Source organism: Rhinoderma darwinii, chromosome 10 (genome assembly GCF_050947455.1).
Source record: "Rhinoderma darwinii isolate aRhiDar2 chromosome 10, aRhiDar2.hap1, whole genome shotgun sequence".
NCBI lineage: Eukaryota > Metazoa > Chordata > Amphibia > Anura > Rhinodermatidae > Rhinoderma > Rhinoderma darwinii.
The window spans coordinates 23411660-23428759 of NC_134696.1; positions in this window are offsets into that span (position 1 = coordinate 23411660).

Consider the following 17100-nt stretch of genomic DNA (forward strand, 5'->3'; position numbering starts at 1 on the left):
CCCTAATAGGACATATGGACAGCGGTTGTCTGGAATACTAGAACACTAATGGGAAAATGACTTATTGGCAGCTGTTGCGTTGACACTTGAGAATATTACAGCAGTCACTATGGCTACAGCGTTTTTTTCCAATAAGTTATTAGAATTGTTATTTTCTAGTTAAACAGCACCAATCGACCATGACAGAAAAGTCGAGGACCATTCTTGTTAGAGCTCACAATCTATAGGAGGTTAGTACAGTGATACAATAGACGGGCGTTCAGTGGATCAGCCACATGTGAGTACAAAGGGGATTTTAAATGCTAACTAAACGTCCAATGATATATCAGAATTTTGATTGGTGGGGGTTCGAGCACTGAGACCCCCACAAATCCCTAAAACAAAGCGTCAGAAGTGCTCGGGTATGCGCTGAGCCGCTTCGTTTCTGTTCGGCTTTTACCGGAAATTGGTGTGACGGAGTACGGACTCACACGAGCGCTTCTTCTGCTTCGTTTTAGCAATCGGTGGGGTGTCTCAGTACTCGGACCCCCACCAATCAAAACTTTTGACATGTCACTATGACATGTCAGAAGTTTGTTGGACGTGTAGTTACCCTTTAAATAATGCTGCAAGAGCCTATCACCCAATCAGCATCTGTGCAAACGTAGAGTAAGGGCATGACCACACGTGGCGGATTTCTTCCGCAACTGTCCGCATCAATGCCGCACAGAATCTGCGTCGCAGATTCTGCTGCGGATCTGCACAAAATGTGCAGAAAATTGATGCGGACTAGCTGCTGCGGACTGCGGGAAAAGTGCTTCCCTTCTCCCTATCAGTGCAGGATAGAGAGAAGGGACAGCACTTTCCCTAGTGAAAGTAAAAGAATTTCATACTTACCGCCCGTTGTCTTGGTGACGCGTCCCTCTTTCGGCATCCAGCCCGACCTCCCTGGATGACGCGCCAGTCCATGTGACCGCTGCAGCCTGTGCTTGGCCTGTGATTGGCTGCAGCCGTCACTTACACTGAATCGTCATCCTGGGAGGCCGGACTGGAGACAGAAGCAGGGAGTTCTCGGTAAGTATGAACTTATATGTTTTTTTACAGATACATGTATATTGGGATCGGTAGTCACTGTCCCGGGTGCAGAAACAGTTACTGCCGATCGCTTAACTCTTTCAGCACCCTGGACAGTGACTATTTACTGACGTCTCCTAGCAACGCTCCCGTCATTACGGGAGCCCCATTGACTTCCTCAGTCTGGCTGTAGACCTAGAAATACATAGGTCCAGCCAGAATGAAGAAATGTCATGGTAGTAAAACCAATACGCTCCGCAGCACACATAAGATCTGCGGACTTCATTGCGGAATTTTGACTCTCCATTGAAGTCAATGGAGAAATTCCGCCATGAGTCCGCCACTGCTCCGCAACAGACAGAGCATGCTGCGGACACCAAATTCCGCTCCGCAGCCTATGCTCCGCAGCGGAATTTTACGCCTCGTCTAAACGAACACTGCTAAATTAAAGTGTAAGTCAATGGACAAACGGCACCGCTGCGGATTAACGCTGCGGAGTGTCCGCAGCGGAATTTAAGTGAAATTCCGCCACGTGTGAACCCGCCCTTAAACTGCCCTGAGCTGCTAAGACTGCGGAGGGGACAGGAGAATAGTAGGTAGTATGGCTTATTATTCCTGAACATGGCGTTAAGTCACAGGGTTAAGAGCAAGGGCGGCCATGCCAATGTATTAGAATTAGGAAAGTAGTAAAGCAAAACTAAGAAGATGCATTTTCAGGCATGGACAATAGTGTGAATGTTAGAACTGGAACAATGCGGCTCATCGGATGTGATACAATAAAGTCAGTCAAGTCACCTGTACCCTGATGGCGGCATAACTTCTACATGGAGTGTCATCAGGCAATGCTGTTGTAGCAGGACAGTCTTTCTGCCCACAGTTTGTGAGGACCTACCAGTTAAAGGGGTGTCTAAATTAGAAACCCATTTTCATATACCCTATTAGGGAATTTTAGGTTTTAGAGGGTGTTTCCTGTTCAGGATCCCCATCCTATGGCCGGAGAGGAGAGCAGTTACAAAGAGCGTCTCTGTCTCTGGAAAACCTGTCCTGTCCTGTATTACACAGATAACCCATTGATATGAATGGGCACATCTGTAATACTATATTTCCCCTGCGATGGCGCTGCAGGGAAGTTGAACACTTTCTGCCAAGTTTCCCCAACAGAATGCAGCTGAACGCTTGGGGGCCCAGCAGGGGGGACACTTTGTGATCAGATTATTGCCAAGGGACTCTTAAAAAGTAGGGATTGTCCAAAGTGGACAGCCCTTTAAAGAGAATTTCCATCAGTGGTCTATGAGGTGGGATGTTACTGAGAGATTACTCTCCCAGTGTGATAAGTGGACCACCGCCCCTTCAATCTAGCAGTCAGGGGGGGGGGGGGGGGTCCCAGATCATCAACGCCAATGATGTTATCTTCTGGCAGATCTCAATGGCAACTCAGAAGATGCTGAAGCAGCACATGCCCTGTGGTGTCTGTGACTCTGCACTCAGTGATACCACTGTGGTGGACATGTTGGGAAAGTCTGGTTGTGCTATTCCTTTTGCCCTGTTGTTGGGGTAGTAGTAACACTTGTGATGTATTGGTTCCTAATAGATTAATATAAAGCCTATATTTAGCCTCTATAAGTCAAACTACATTCTCATACTACGTAAGGCTCTGTTCACATTGAGTTTTTTGCAGGCGGAAAATTCTGCCTCGAAATTCCTTCATGAATTTTGTGGCAGATTTTGATCCGCTGGAAGAACATTTCCAACACGCCAAAAACAACCGCGAAAACCGCTTTCTCCACATCCCATTTATGTCAATGGGAGGTCAGAGATGGAAATGCTCGAAGAAAGGTCGCTTCTTTTTCCTGTTTTTTTTACCGCTCACTGGAAAAAATGCCTCCGCCTCCCATTGAAATCAATAGGAGGCGATTTCAGGCATTTTGTGACGCAGTTGCCAGGTAAAAAACGGTACCAAAATACTCTGTGTGAACTAGCCCTAAAGGTATTTCATACACATGGAGCAACGCCACACTTCTCAGATTTCTATTAATGGGACAGTCACAGGAATTTCTGCAACAAATCTGCATGTGAACATTCTCCAAGGGCATGGCCAGATGTGGCAAAATTGCTGTGGAATTCTCCTGCGGCCGTTTTTTATAGTTTTTTCAATACATTTTGAGGCAAGTTAGTTCAGACGTTGCGGAAAACTCCGCTGTGGACCATAGGCTGCGGTGCAGAATTTTCCCTCCGCAGCATGCACTGTCTGTTGCGGAGAAGAAGCTGAATTTCACTGCGTATTTCAGCCTTTGCAATGCAAAAACTGAAATCTGTGCCAAGTCCGCTGTGTTTACTGCAACGTCTGAATTACCTGTCAAATATGCAAATGCTGGTGCAGATTTGTTGCGTAATTGCCCCAAATCTGCACCAACATTTGCAGCGGATAAACCCCACTATGTCTGGCCGTGCCCTAAGGGCTCATGCACACAGCGTTATTACGGCTTTGTTTTGTATGGCGCTATAATAGGGCTGCCATATAGGTGCATGAGGCTACTACTGTACCTCTATATTTTTTCATTAAAGTCACAGTAAAAAAAAATGTTGGTGTGACATTGCAGTCACACAACATAAAAATTTTTGTTTCGGCTACTTGGCCATGTACGGACCCTGTACAGAGTCACGTGTGGTCCCTATGGGCAGGGGCGTAACTACGAAAGACTGGGCCCCATAGCAAACTTTTGACTGGGGCCCCCCCTCCCCTGGGTATCACACAACCCCCCCTTGTAGATAGTGCCTCCCTATAGATTCCACCACACAGCGCCCCCTATAGAGAGCGCCATACACAGCCCCCTGTAGATAGCGCCATACACAGCCCCTTGTAGATAACGCCTTACAGCCCCCCTGTAGATAACGCCATACAGCCCCCTGTAGATAATGCCATACAGCCCCCTGTAGATAACACCATACAGCCCCAAATCCCCCCTGTAGATAACGCCATACAGCCCCCTGTAGATAACACCATACAGCCCCCCTGTAGATAACGTCTTACAGACCCAAATCCCCCCTGTAGATAACGCCATACAGCCCCCTGTAGATAACGCCATACAGCCCCCTGTAGATAACACCATACAGCCCCAAATCCCCCCTGTAGATAACGCCATACAGCCCCCTGTAGATAACGCCATACAGCCCCCCTGTAGATAACGCCATACAGAGTCCCCCCTGTAGATAATGCCATACAGACCCCCCTGTAGATAACGCCATACAGAGTCCCCCCCTGTAGATAACGCCATACAGACCCCCCTGTAGATAACGCCATACAGACCCCCCTGGAAATATCGCCATACAGACCCCCCGTGTAGATAATGCCATACAGACCCCCCCCTGTAGATAACGCCATATAGCCCCCCCTCCAAAAAACGGCCTATAGTTTGTCCTACAAAAGAAATGTATCCCCTATCCACAGGACAGGGGATACATGTGTGATCGCTGGCAGCTCGGACTTCCGGCGTCTGAGCAGTTCAATAAAAATGAAAGGAGCCCTGGTCACGCATGCGCACAAGCACGACCGCTGCGCAAGTCATTTCTATGGAGCTGCAGACAGACCCCGGAGGTCTGAGGTTTGTCATGGAGAACTTCGGGGGACTTTCGGTACCCTGTTCTCCTTTTCGCTGGGCGTCCCAGCAATCACACATGTATCCCCTATCCTGTGGATAGGGGATGCATGTCTTTTGTAGGAACAACCCCTTCAGTGGCGTCGCGCTGTAGCAGCCATAGCAGCTGCTAGCGGAGCCTCCGGCCATTGGGGGGGGGGCTCGTGCCGGCGGGTGGCACGGGCCCCCTCATGCTGCGGGCCCCGTAGCAGCCGCTACGGCTGCTATAGCGGTAGTTACGCCACTGCCTATGGGTCTTTATTATGGATCTGTAGATAATGTGCCGCCTCCTGATGTCGTAGAACAGCACTATATTCTCCCCTACATGCAATGCTTCCAGGTAAGAATATCTCGGTAATATGACATACGATGGAGCATGGCGTGATTTTTTTGGGAGAGATGTGGAGACTATGATAAAAAAAAGCTCCATGTGCTTCTATATAAAATCAGAGGCCCCCTGAGATACATTATGGGCCCATGCGTGCCGTGTTACGGATCTGTAGTACAGCCATATGCGTGAGGCTTGTTGTACTATCAGTATACATGCTCGGGTCTGGAGTATGAGGATATCTGAGCACACAGGACCTATGTAAACGGTAACACAAACAATACAGCGCCACACAGGACCTATGTAAACGGTAACACAAACAATACAGCGCCACACAGGACCTATGTAAACGGTAACACAAAAAATACAGCGCTACACAGGACCTATGTAAACGGTAACACAAACAATACAGCGCCACACAGGACCTATGTAAACGGTAACACAAACAATACAGCGCCACACAGGACCTATGTAAACGGTAACACAAACAATACAGCGCCACACAGGACCTATGTAAACGGTAACACAAACAATACAGCGCTACACAGGACCTATGTAAACGGTAACACAAACAATACAGCGCCACACAGGACCTATGTAAACGGTAACACAAAAAATACAGCGTCACATTAATTTCACTGTTTTAGGCCAAGTACAATGGATCCACCCTGTGGAGTAAATCCGGCGCTCGTGCCTTTCGGCCTTGTTTTGCACACAAGACATTGGTCCATTTGACTTGCCCATGGCTGGTCCCCATTCTTTTTCCTTGGCATTTTCTTTGTTTGCCCCAGACTTTGATGGTATCTTGTATTCTCCGCTCAAATGTCTGTCAATTTCCTTTGCAAAGGTCTTATTGTATCTGCATCCTACCACCTCCTACTGTGGGCTCATCTGCCGTCCCTCCCCCACAAAAGACATGGGATTCTACCTCCCCCACCAAAGCATACCTTTCATGTCAGCCTCTTCATACAAATATCTTCCCCTATATTTATCTGCTCCTTCACCGTCATTATATGAAATTTACTTGTAAGGGTAGAGGGAACGGACAAAAATAAAACGATGATAGGAAATATTCCGCTATCACTTTTATTAGAACATTCTCGTGGTCTTGTGAGATTCAAGATTGTCATGTAGGTCTTTGCTTGGAGCAAGAAGCGGATTAACAGGATTTCTGGATTATCAGTTACAAATTAAAGGAAGATTTTACTACGTAATATTTTATTTGATTTATTTGCTTTCGATGTGCGGGAAAATGACAATTGCCATGTTATGTTAGTTTTCTTATGCTCAAAAAGTGTAGTTTTTTTTTTGTTGTTTTTTTTTTTTTTACAAGTCCAGCATCAGATCAAGAATAGAGAAAGATAAAACCTTCCTTCACACCTCTGCACTGTTGGGGATACAAATATTGGCTAATGCAACAGCAGCGGGACAGGAGCCCGGCCTTATACTATTAAAGGGGGTTATGTGGGGACCCATTAATATTGATTTTGCATTGTCTATAACTGTCATGTTAATATATTAAAAGAGTCTGGTTTAGAAAACGTATTTCCAAATTTTTAGTTACTACAGAGGAGAGCATTACAAAGACAGTCCTTTGATTTCCATTGGCAGCATGTAATACTTATTTTCCTCTGTGGTGGCGCTGTAGGGAATTTGAACACTTGCTCTGGGTTCTCCCACAGATTACAAGTGATCACTGAGAGATCTACTTATTTTCGGGGAGGGTGAGGGGACTCTTCTAACAAAAGGGACTGTCCGAAGCACACTACTTCTCCCTGTCACTAAGTGACTATTGGTCGGATCGCTCCGTGATCAACCAGTAATGGCATCTGCTCATTGTAGCTGCAGGGAGAAAGTAACATTGTACGGTGCCTATTGAAATCAGGCGGGCATCTATGCAGGGCCAGGTTATGGTTGATGGAGCCCCTGGGCAAAAAAATTGGTGGGGGCCTCTATCCCACCTCTGGAACTTGGACCCCACCTGACCCCCTTTTACAGACAGATACAGGAGAGGTGGCCACGCATGCATGCGGTCCCCTCTAATGAAGTCTCTGGGAGTTATGGATACAGATGAGCCAGTGGCTCCCTTACACTTCAAAAGTGACAGTCACACGCATACGTCTCCACCTCTTCTGGCAGCATAGGATTGCCGAACGGCCTTCAAGAGATCCCTGTTTTCTTGATAGGTGAGCTGCACTTACACTACTCGTATAAAAAAAATGACTTCCAGGGACCTCACTAGACAATGCTGGGCCTCATAGAAAACTTTTGAAAGGGTACCCCTCCCCCTTTAAATTTTGGGGCCCAAAACTAAACGTTCAACTAACTTCTGACATGTCCTAGTGACATGTCAGAAGTTTTGATTGGTGGGGGTCCGAGCACTGAGACCCTCACCAATCACAAAAACGAAGCTGCAGAAGAGCTTCATAGACTTTCTATTGAGCCCGTACACCGCTACATTGATTTCCAAAAAAAGCCGAACAGAAACGACAGGGCTCAGCGTTCATACGAGCACTTCTGCCGCTTCGTTTTAGCAATTGGTGGGGGTCTCAGTGTTCGGACCCCCACCAATCAAAACTTCTGGCATGTCAGAAGTTTGTTGAACGTTTAGTTACCCTTTAAATGGTCATTAAATTTGATAGATAAGAGACCCTGGGTGGGTGGAGACCCAGCAGCATGTGCCCCTTGTACCCTCCCTATAATCCTGCTGTTACTCACCTCGCCCGGTTCCAGCGCCGTGTCCCGGTGAGCAGCCACTCCTCCTGTTGTCGGCGGCGTCCTTTGCTGGGCACCCCGGTGCTTCTTCTGCTCTGTCGTCCTGACTCTGTTCTGTGCGGTGTATTGTTATTGACCACTTATCCTTATCCCGCCCTAGGCCTTGTTCCTGACTACGCTCCTGCCATGCCCAGGATACTACGCCTGGTACTTGTGGTTCTTCTCCTGGTCCTGACCTCCACCTATTTCCTGACTATGCTCCAGTCTCATCCATTGGCTTGCCGCATCCTACCTCCTCCTCCTGTCTGCGGGGGGTTAAGGGTGAAAACCAAGGTTTTCCTTAGACTCTGCACCCCTGCGTAGCCTCGCCACTCGAACTGCGACTTCGAGAATCTACTATCCGGTATGTGAGTCGTAACGCCGGCCCCACATCTATATTATACACAGTCACCAGTAGTCCCCCTCAGCAAGATCTGCTCCCCAAACCCCTAAATATACTCAGATATAAAGCAAAACATCAGCACAACCGTGTGCGGATTATTGTTAGGAAATTTAATGGCATCAATTATTACTACAGTATAAGGATAAATAATGTAACGCTATTATAATAGTCTTTGTGATACATTTTAAAATAATAATGTGATATTTATCCCTAATGTTTTTCCCATAATGAATGAGAAAGTTTCTGAGTCAGTTGTGAGAGGTGGATAAGGCTCGCACTGTTTTCAAAGTAAAATCAATGAGAATTGTTCCCTGTAATCACCACCAGATGGCGCTGCTGAATTCACTTCTCTGGTACCTATGCAGCTGTGATAAGAAGCGAATGCAATAAAATGTTATTCTGGCCTGAATTGGAAGAAGTTACACAGGTATGTGCCCGGGATAAGAGGTGAGCACGTAGTTAAGGGTCTATTGGGTGAATCGATTTGCCAGGTTTGAGATTCGCTTTTGGTGATGCGCAAAAAACGCACAAGTATAGGACATGCAGTGAGTCTCACGCAGCGTGAAAAACACTGAATGTCTGAATGGCTCCATTGAATTGCATAGGTCCGTGTGACGTCCGTTGTTTTATCGCGCGTCACACGGACGTGAAATACACTCGTGGGAATAAGGCCTAAACGAGCGCCGATTAACGTTGATCGGCGCTCTTTTGCTGCTGTCACAAGGAGACATGTATGGGGCGAGCGGTCGTTACTCTGATCGCTCGTCCCCATACGTTTCTATCATGTCGGCAGCGCGTCTCCCAGTTTACACAAGGAGAAGTGCTGCCGACAACATTTCATGCTGCATAAACGATATAATCAGCGGATGAACGGCTGATTGTTGCACAGAGCGATGATCGGGAACGAGCATTCATATGACGCCCGTTGCTCGATAATTGGCCCGTGTAAAAGGGCCCTTACCTTTCTGTGCTGCCGTTATCTTCATCTAGACATGACATGAACCTCCCCGAGTGCCGACTCTTTTTGGCAAATCCTTTTTAATCCACTAGTCCTGTGCTAGATATACAGAATAGGGAAAATGAAAACTAGCTGAGGTTGGAAGGGGTTAAAAATATACCAACAAATCCTCACGGATCCAATTGACAGTAGTGTAAATACTGCAGATTTTCTGCAACCTATTTTGCAGCGGATTATACAGTAGCAGCAGAGTGGATGACACTTGAACAAATCTCATCCACACGCTGCGTAAATGATGAGCGGAAAAAACGCTCAGAAATTGCCCCGCAGTGCGTTTGTATTTAATCCGCAGCATGTCAATTGTATTTGTGCTGCTTTTGTGTTGCAGGTTTTCCCCATTTAATTCAATTGGGAGGTAAAACCCGCAACAAATAGCAGATGTTGCGTTTTTTTGCGGCGGAAAAACTGTGATTAAATTAAAATAGCTTATACTTACCCAGAATTCTGTGCTTCTTCGTCCAGGCCGACCTCCTGGGATGATGTTTAATACCGTGTGACCGCTGCAGCCAATCACAAACTGGTATTAAACATCATCCCAGGTGGTCGGTCCGCAGGACATCAGAGGGCAATATGTAAGTAAGTGTTTTTTTTTTTAAACATGCAGTTTTCCGCAGTGAACATTCCGGCTGAAAAACAATTTGGTGCGTTTTTTTGGGGCAGATACGCTGTGTACGTTTACGCAGCACATCCTTGTATGAACGTAGCCTTATAATGTGGTCCATCAGGTTTTCAGCCAGGTTCCAGTATTTTTGATGGAAAGAATAGTGCCACAGATTACATGTGTCTTGCTGACAGACAAAACACTAGTGTGAACAGGGCTTTAACCGGGGTCAAATTCGAATACATAGGCAAATAATTGGATCCTCAGTTGCCCTTGTCTGCCAGACCAGAAGCAACTGATCAGCAAATCTGTAATCTGGCTAATAGAAGAGAATCTCAGGCAGGGGACACCCCTCTCTGATGTCACTGATGATGTCACTGGCGCCTTATACATGCCTTATCTGTGTGCAATTATAATATTGAGGCTGCGGTCACACGTTACAATCAAAATGTGTTTGTTTTTTTTTGCTGTATTTTGACTGCGAGGTGTAAATCCGGCCTGAGCAGCCCCTCCTATGGATGATGGGTGTGAGAGTGGATGCTCATTAGTATTTTGCACCTGTGTGACTTCCTCCCTATAAGGCCGGATTTACACGAGCGTGTGCGTTTTGCGCACGCAAAAAACGAGGCGTTTTGCGCACGCAAAAGGCACTTAACAGCTCCGTGTGTCACCCTCGTATGTTGCGTGGGTGCGTGATTTTCGCGCAGCCGCCATCATTATGACACTCTGTTTGTATGTTTGTAGCACGTGGTGCTTTTCTGTTTTCATTCATACTTTTTACTGCTGTTGCACGAATCGCGCACGTCCCACGGATGTGCTTCCGTGTGCTGCGCGGGATTTTCACGCACCCATTGACTTCAATGGGTGCGTAATGCGCGAAAAACGCACAAATATCGGACATGTCGTGAGTTTTACGCAGCGGACTCACGCTGCGTGAAACTCACGGACAGTCTGAACGTCCCATAGACTAACATAGGTCCGTGCGAGGCGCATGAAAAATCACGCACGTTGCACGGACGTATTACACGTTCGTCTGAATAAGCCCTAACATTGTGGCTTGTCTCCATCCTGATGGGATCTGGTGTGTAACCTGCCCCTGTGCCAGTGAGTATGACCTTGTTGCTGCGGTTTTAAGCACACGTTCTCCATGATTTATTATGTTTATATGCCCTAATGTCCAGGTTGGACACTTTTTTTTTAAAAGATTATATTCAGCCATTTCTTATGTTTATATCTGGAAAAGCTGGGTGAAAATCCATCCGCTTTCTGAAAAGTAGTCATACGCTGATGGCGGAGTGAGAGAGGTATTGCTATATCACCACTGACGAAGGCTTTGGGCTGAAACGCGCATCGGGGTGGGATACCCCTCTTAGGGTATGTTCACACGTAGTGACCAAAAACGTCTGAAAATACGGAGCTGTTTTCAAGGGAAAACAGCTCCTGATTTTCAGACGTTTTTTGAGCAACTCGCGTTTTTCACTGCGTTTTTCCGGCCGTTTGTCCTGCACTTCTTTTGATGAGCTGTAATTTTATGCGCCGTATTTTGACAGCGAAGCGTAAAATGACAGCTCGTCGGCACAGAACATCGTAAGACCCATTGCAGGCAACGGGCAGATGTTTGCCGACGTATTGGAGCCGTCTTTTCAGGTGTAATTCGAGGCGTAAAACGCCTCCATTACGTCTGAAAAGAGGTCGTGTGCACATACCCTAACAATGATGGGTAAGATGTTCTTAGGCATAAAATAAAATAATGTCTTGTTTTGCGTGTTTATTGCTCGATGACAGATAGATACTTACATTGTGACATTAACGTAGATCCCGTGATCATTCCTATCACAGAGGTGGATTTTTCCATTCACGATATTGGGATCCTGCCCTTCATGTTTAAACCATGTTCATGCGAAGTGCTGTATATATTGATACATGTGACGTAGTACCCCAGTCTATAGCTTATTTACTGCCTGGCATCCATTTTTCCATCCATTTTACATTGTATTCAATAAAATTGATATATTTTATATTTCTACTGGTGGATCGTAGACTCTTCTTTCTTGTAGGTTTTTGGTTCCATTTGGTGAGTTTCCTCGTTCACAGCATGTGTAGATTGGGCCATGTAGGCTCATCCCCCAACATACACCATATATTATTAATATGATTCTTTGCTGATGATGGGGTTGGGGATTTTGGTTGTCCTCCATATTGGTTTTATATGTTATGTATTATATTATAGGCACACTGTGGTTGGCACATTGAATGGGCACTGTTGTAGCAGTAACTACTCTGTGGACACTACTTTGTGATTGGAACTACTTTATTTTGCTTACCCCTTTCATGGGCATGTCAGTAAGGTGCAGCTGCAAGGTGGCAGTGGTACCGCTGTGTGGGTATTATGTGGCTCTAGTACGGGGAGAGAGTGTTTTGAGCAGTAATGTTTTGTGCAATTCAGGAGTGTCGCTTGTAGGGGTGGTCAGCATGTTGATGTGTAACGCTATAAAGACAACGCAGGGGCACAGGCAGCCCCGAGACTCGGGAGTTCGGCTCCTGAGTGAGTTGGCATTGGCATGACGACGGCGGGGAGACGACGGTTGTCATGGAGAAACCGTGCATGCTCAGGAGGAGAAGTTCTGGTCGGAGAGAGAAAGGGAGACCCGGATGTGAAGGAGGAGAGCGCGAAGGAGAGCGGAAGCGGGTGCGGGGAAGGAGGTGCGGTGAGCAGCGCGTGGCGGAGGGAAGGAGAGAGAGATCGGAGGAATCCTTGTGTGGAGGAGGCTAAAGAGCGGTAGAGACTGGTGGGGTCGAGAGTGGAGACACTGTGGGACCCAAGGAACACGTGGCACAAGAAGTACCCAGCAGCCGGACCTCAGAGGCAGGACAGACCCGACACCAGAAGCAGCAGGCGGCCAGATCCCAGAGGCAGCACAGGTCCACTAAGCAAGACAGCAGTACCAATAGTCCCAAGCAGCTGGACCCTGGACATCCACAGAGGAGGAATCCAGTCAGAGGAGCACAGGTACTGGACTGCCCCTTCCTTTCCCTCCCCATGGTCACCTCGTGTCAGGATAAGGAAACGGGATCATAGATCCGTTCTACAAGCCCTATTTCGCCAGAGCCTTCCACCATCCTTAGGAAAACAAATGGACTTTGAGCCGCATCCTTGGAACGCCCTAACCTGCCCGCTAGTTATTCCCTTATGCCCGTCTCCCTGCGCTTGTCCATGAAGATGTATGTTATCTGAAGTCAGATGCTTTGTGAAGATTGTTGGACTGTTAACTATATCAAGTATTGGAACCCGGAGCAGACAGTAGAACTAGCCGAGTGACAGAAACCAGTCTCGGACTAACTGGACATTGAACATAGTTCATCTGTCACCTGTGACGGTTCGGTTGCGCCATAGGCAAGCTAAGCAATTTAGCCGTCGACCTGAGGACGAGAGAGGGTTTGTCATGAAAGGTAGTGGACAGCTCCACGTGGACCTGTGACTGTGCCCGAAAGCCGGTTAGTTCACTGACCCCCATGACGCAAACCCGTGGCCGAGAGTATAGCTCTTACCTGGGGTTATGCTGGCAGTAGTGGGTAGCTTCCACAGTGACTGTCACAGGCGTGTAGGTACCAAAGCTTGGTTATGTGGGGGTTAGTCGTGACATCTTTCAGGGGGACTCCCAGTGGTTTCTACGTCCCCAACCTCAGAGTTACTGTCTGCTCTGCAGAAGAATAAAAGTTGCCCTGTTTTGTGGATTTCAGTAAATGGTTGTACTAAGCTGTGTCGTGTCTATATGATTCGCCGCAACGATCATACCCCACCTACACGCTTCTATCATTAGTTCTCGACCTGGGTAATAAGGGGTGGAAGGGTGGCGCTTACATCTAAATTTCTTGTGGCATGTGCCTCTACGCTTCCATGTTTGAGACTTCTGTATGGCATGTAGTTTCCTAAAGTTATTTAGCTGACTACCCATGATATGTAACGGTAAAAGCTGAATATAGTTTTTAAATTAAATTTCCCATTAGGACAACGGACAACCCCTGTACAAATGCCCCATTAGGGCATATGGAAGTCCTAGTTGGGGGGGGGGGGTTCCCTCATTTAGTTGAAGTGGAGAGCCATTTGCTCTGGAGGTGTCTGTACGACCATGTATTACCTAGTGTTCGTTTCTTTTTGGCTGTAGGCAAAATGTGCTGCCACTTTCAGCTTCCCCCGGCAGTGACAGCTGATCACCGGGACATTCAGATGAACTGATCGCCAGCAGGTCTTCATTCAGTGAAAGGTTTGTCCAGATAGTACAACCCCTTTATATCTACTTGAGTAAATACTTGTATTCCCCATGAAAAAACAATTCTGGAACATCTTTTCTCTACGTTGTGCTGTTCCTCTGTTATTCCTCCTAGAAATGTATAAAGTGACAACTGGGCGTTACCATTCCCTTTGTCAAAGGGGCGTGTCCATAGTCTCACCCTGTCAGCACGGACTGTCACTCTGTGTAGGGACACACCCCTAACTGGTAACACCCAGCTGTCAATTTATTCATACATTTCAAGGAAGAATAACAGAAGAACTGCAAAACGCAGAGTTCTAAGAAAACATGTTTCAGAATTGTTGTTTCATGGGGAATACAATTATTTACTAAAAACCAACCTGTCACGAGAGGTGACAGGGTCTACCAAAGACTTGATAGAACAGAATGATTGAAGGACTGGTGATTTAAAAAAAAAATAAATAAAATAAAACTTTTTTTTCTTTTTTCTTTTTTGTCTAAATATGAGAGGGATTCCTGCAGTTCTAGATCAGGGGCATTTTTGAATATAAATGCGTAATGTCTGAATCTGGCTTTAGTGCTGCTGGCCTGGCCTCGGTATAGAAATTACAATGTATGTTTTATGACATTCATGTTCTGGACTAAACAAGTTTGATAGTTACATCTGCTTTTACCAGAAATAATTGTAGTCGTCATCTCAATTACCGGCCATGAGGTTACTGCGAATATAAGTTTCTGTCAGTTATTAAGATCCACGTCTTCTGTTCTCTGCAGGCGGGGAAACGTATTTAGAGCATTCAGTTAATCACAGGATGGACTGGACTACATTGCACATCAGTCAGTCAGGCTGAGGGTCTGGGTTTGGGTATCCTGAGGGCTCGTCCACACGTAGCGGAATTGCTGCGCATTTTCCATCCGGAATAGCGGACGGAAAATACGCAGCAGAATACAGTAGCAGCAAAGTGGGAGAGTTGCAACAAATCTCCTCCACACGTTGCGTAAAATTTACGACCAGAAATTCACCTGCGGTGCGTGTTTTTGGTAGCGCATAATGTCAATCCCCGCTGAGGAAAGTGACTGAATTGCTGCATTTTTCGGAGATGTCACAATCTTCCAACATTGAAAAGAACGCAGCAAAATCTGCACCATTTTCTAAAGTCAAAAACGCAGGAAATGGTGTGGGTTTTTCCGCAGCGAAATGTCTGCTAGTTTTAACGAAAATGCTGCAGCGTTTCCATTTAGTGTGGGCAAGCCCTAAGGTCACGTGCATGGGGATTGCCGGGGTGATAGTGGGAAGAATCAGACAGGCCTCATTCAAATGAATAGAGATGAGCAGCTATACCATACAGAGCCCGTGGCCAAGCGTGGCGCTGTTTTTGGAAGAAATCTGCCTTTTTTTTCTCATCCCACACAACTGTTAATGGAAAAACTCTTTACTACTGGTGCCGTGTTTAGCGCTGCGTGGTATCTTCGAGGATCAGTCTGAAGCCGCCAGCTGTTTTTCTGCATAGAATAGTGCTATGAATATTTTGAGCTTTTACATATCGTGAGTATAGATAAAGGGGATCTCCAGGCATTTTATATTGATAGCCTATGTGTAGGATCGGTCATTAACATCAGATCGGTGGGGGTCCAACTCCTGGCACCCCCGCCGATCAACTGACGGCATTTGTTGCTGTGGGCTTTCTACACTTTCCAGGCGCAGCAACGTACACTTCCGCTGTGCCTGGGACCGCAGTTCTGGACCCATTCAAGGACTGCAATCCCAGGCACAGACGCTACGAATGCGTACAGCGATATGCCTGGTAAACACAGAGGTCGCGGCGACAAACACTGCACCGCTTCAGTCAGCTGTTCGGCAAGCTTGCTGCTGGGATCCGGAGTGATCGGCTATTATCTGTAAGGGAACCTGGTAGCAAGTGTTCAATGTTCCTGCAGCGCCACCGCAGGTGAAGGGTCGCATTGACGGGGGCATGAGAGGATTTTACATTTTGGGACCCAGAAACTTCTGATGGTGGCCTGGTATTAGGGTAAGATGAACCGTGGAGATGTGATGCATGAAAGGGAAGGGACGAATGGCTCTCGCCACATTTTACACTCCCTTCTATTTTAATTCTCTTTGTAGATGACAGAGTTTACATTTACATAGTCGATGTTAATCCTGTGCAGTCTTGAGAAAGATAAGAACTTCAAACAAAATCTTGTTGGCTGAGAAATGACGTCTTTTCATCTGTGAATGGGGAAAGGAGTTTGCCTCCGGCTTTTTAATGCACTGAAAACTTTTACAATGAATTTCAATGTACAAACTATCATATCTTTTTATGGCAAATTTTGGAAATCAAAGAGGAACAGCGGCGCCATCTAAGCAGCAGAATGTTTTGGGTAACTGATATAATTTTCAAAACCCTATCCGCCGGTAGCAGAGAAAAAATCAGCGCAGAATGGGTGAGGATTTCGTTGTGGAAAAATCAGCCACATGGCATAGGACCAAAATGCAGCAGATCTATAAATCTTTCCATCGAGAACCTGGCATTTACTGTTGGAATTGCTGAGCACCAGTACTTTCAAAGCATTAAGCTAAGCCCCTTCAACCTCAGTGTCAGTCTTTACTGAAATTCTGGCATTGTGTTGATGCAGCAGGAGGCCTCCGGATGAACAGAACCCCAACCCGACCCGTATGTGAAAAGAAGCAAAGATTAAAATAGAAAAAAATATGCGAGTGAGTATTTTTTGATTAAAGTAGACGATCTCATCAATAAGCAGACTGTATCCGTGGTAGTAATCTATGGAGGCTCAATGTAGTTATAAATTTACATCGCATAATATTCTGTGAAATTGCGATTTTACTGTAGTGGAAAATGGATTATATGCTGGGATTAAGATGTTTACATACAATAAAACAGGCCGAGTAATCCCACGGTTATACTTCGAAGACAAGCCGGATACTTTTTCTTGGATATCTCAGACTGAGGGATGTGGCGGGGACAACAATTGGCTCTTTCTTTTATAAAACCAGAATGAATAAATGCCTCTAGCGGAGAATACCTCCATAATA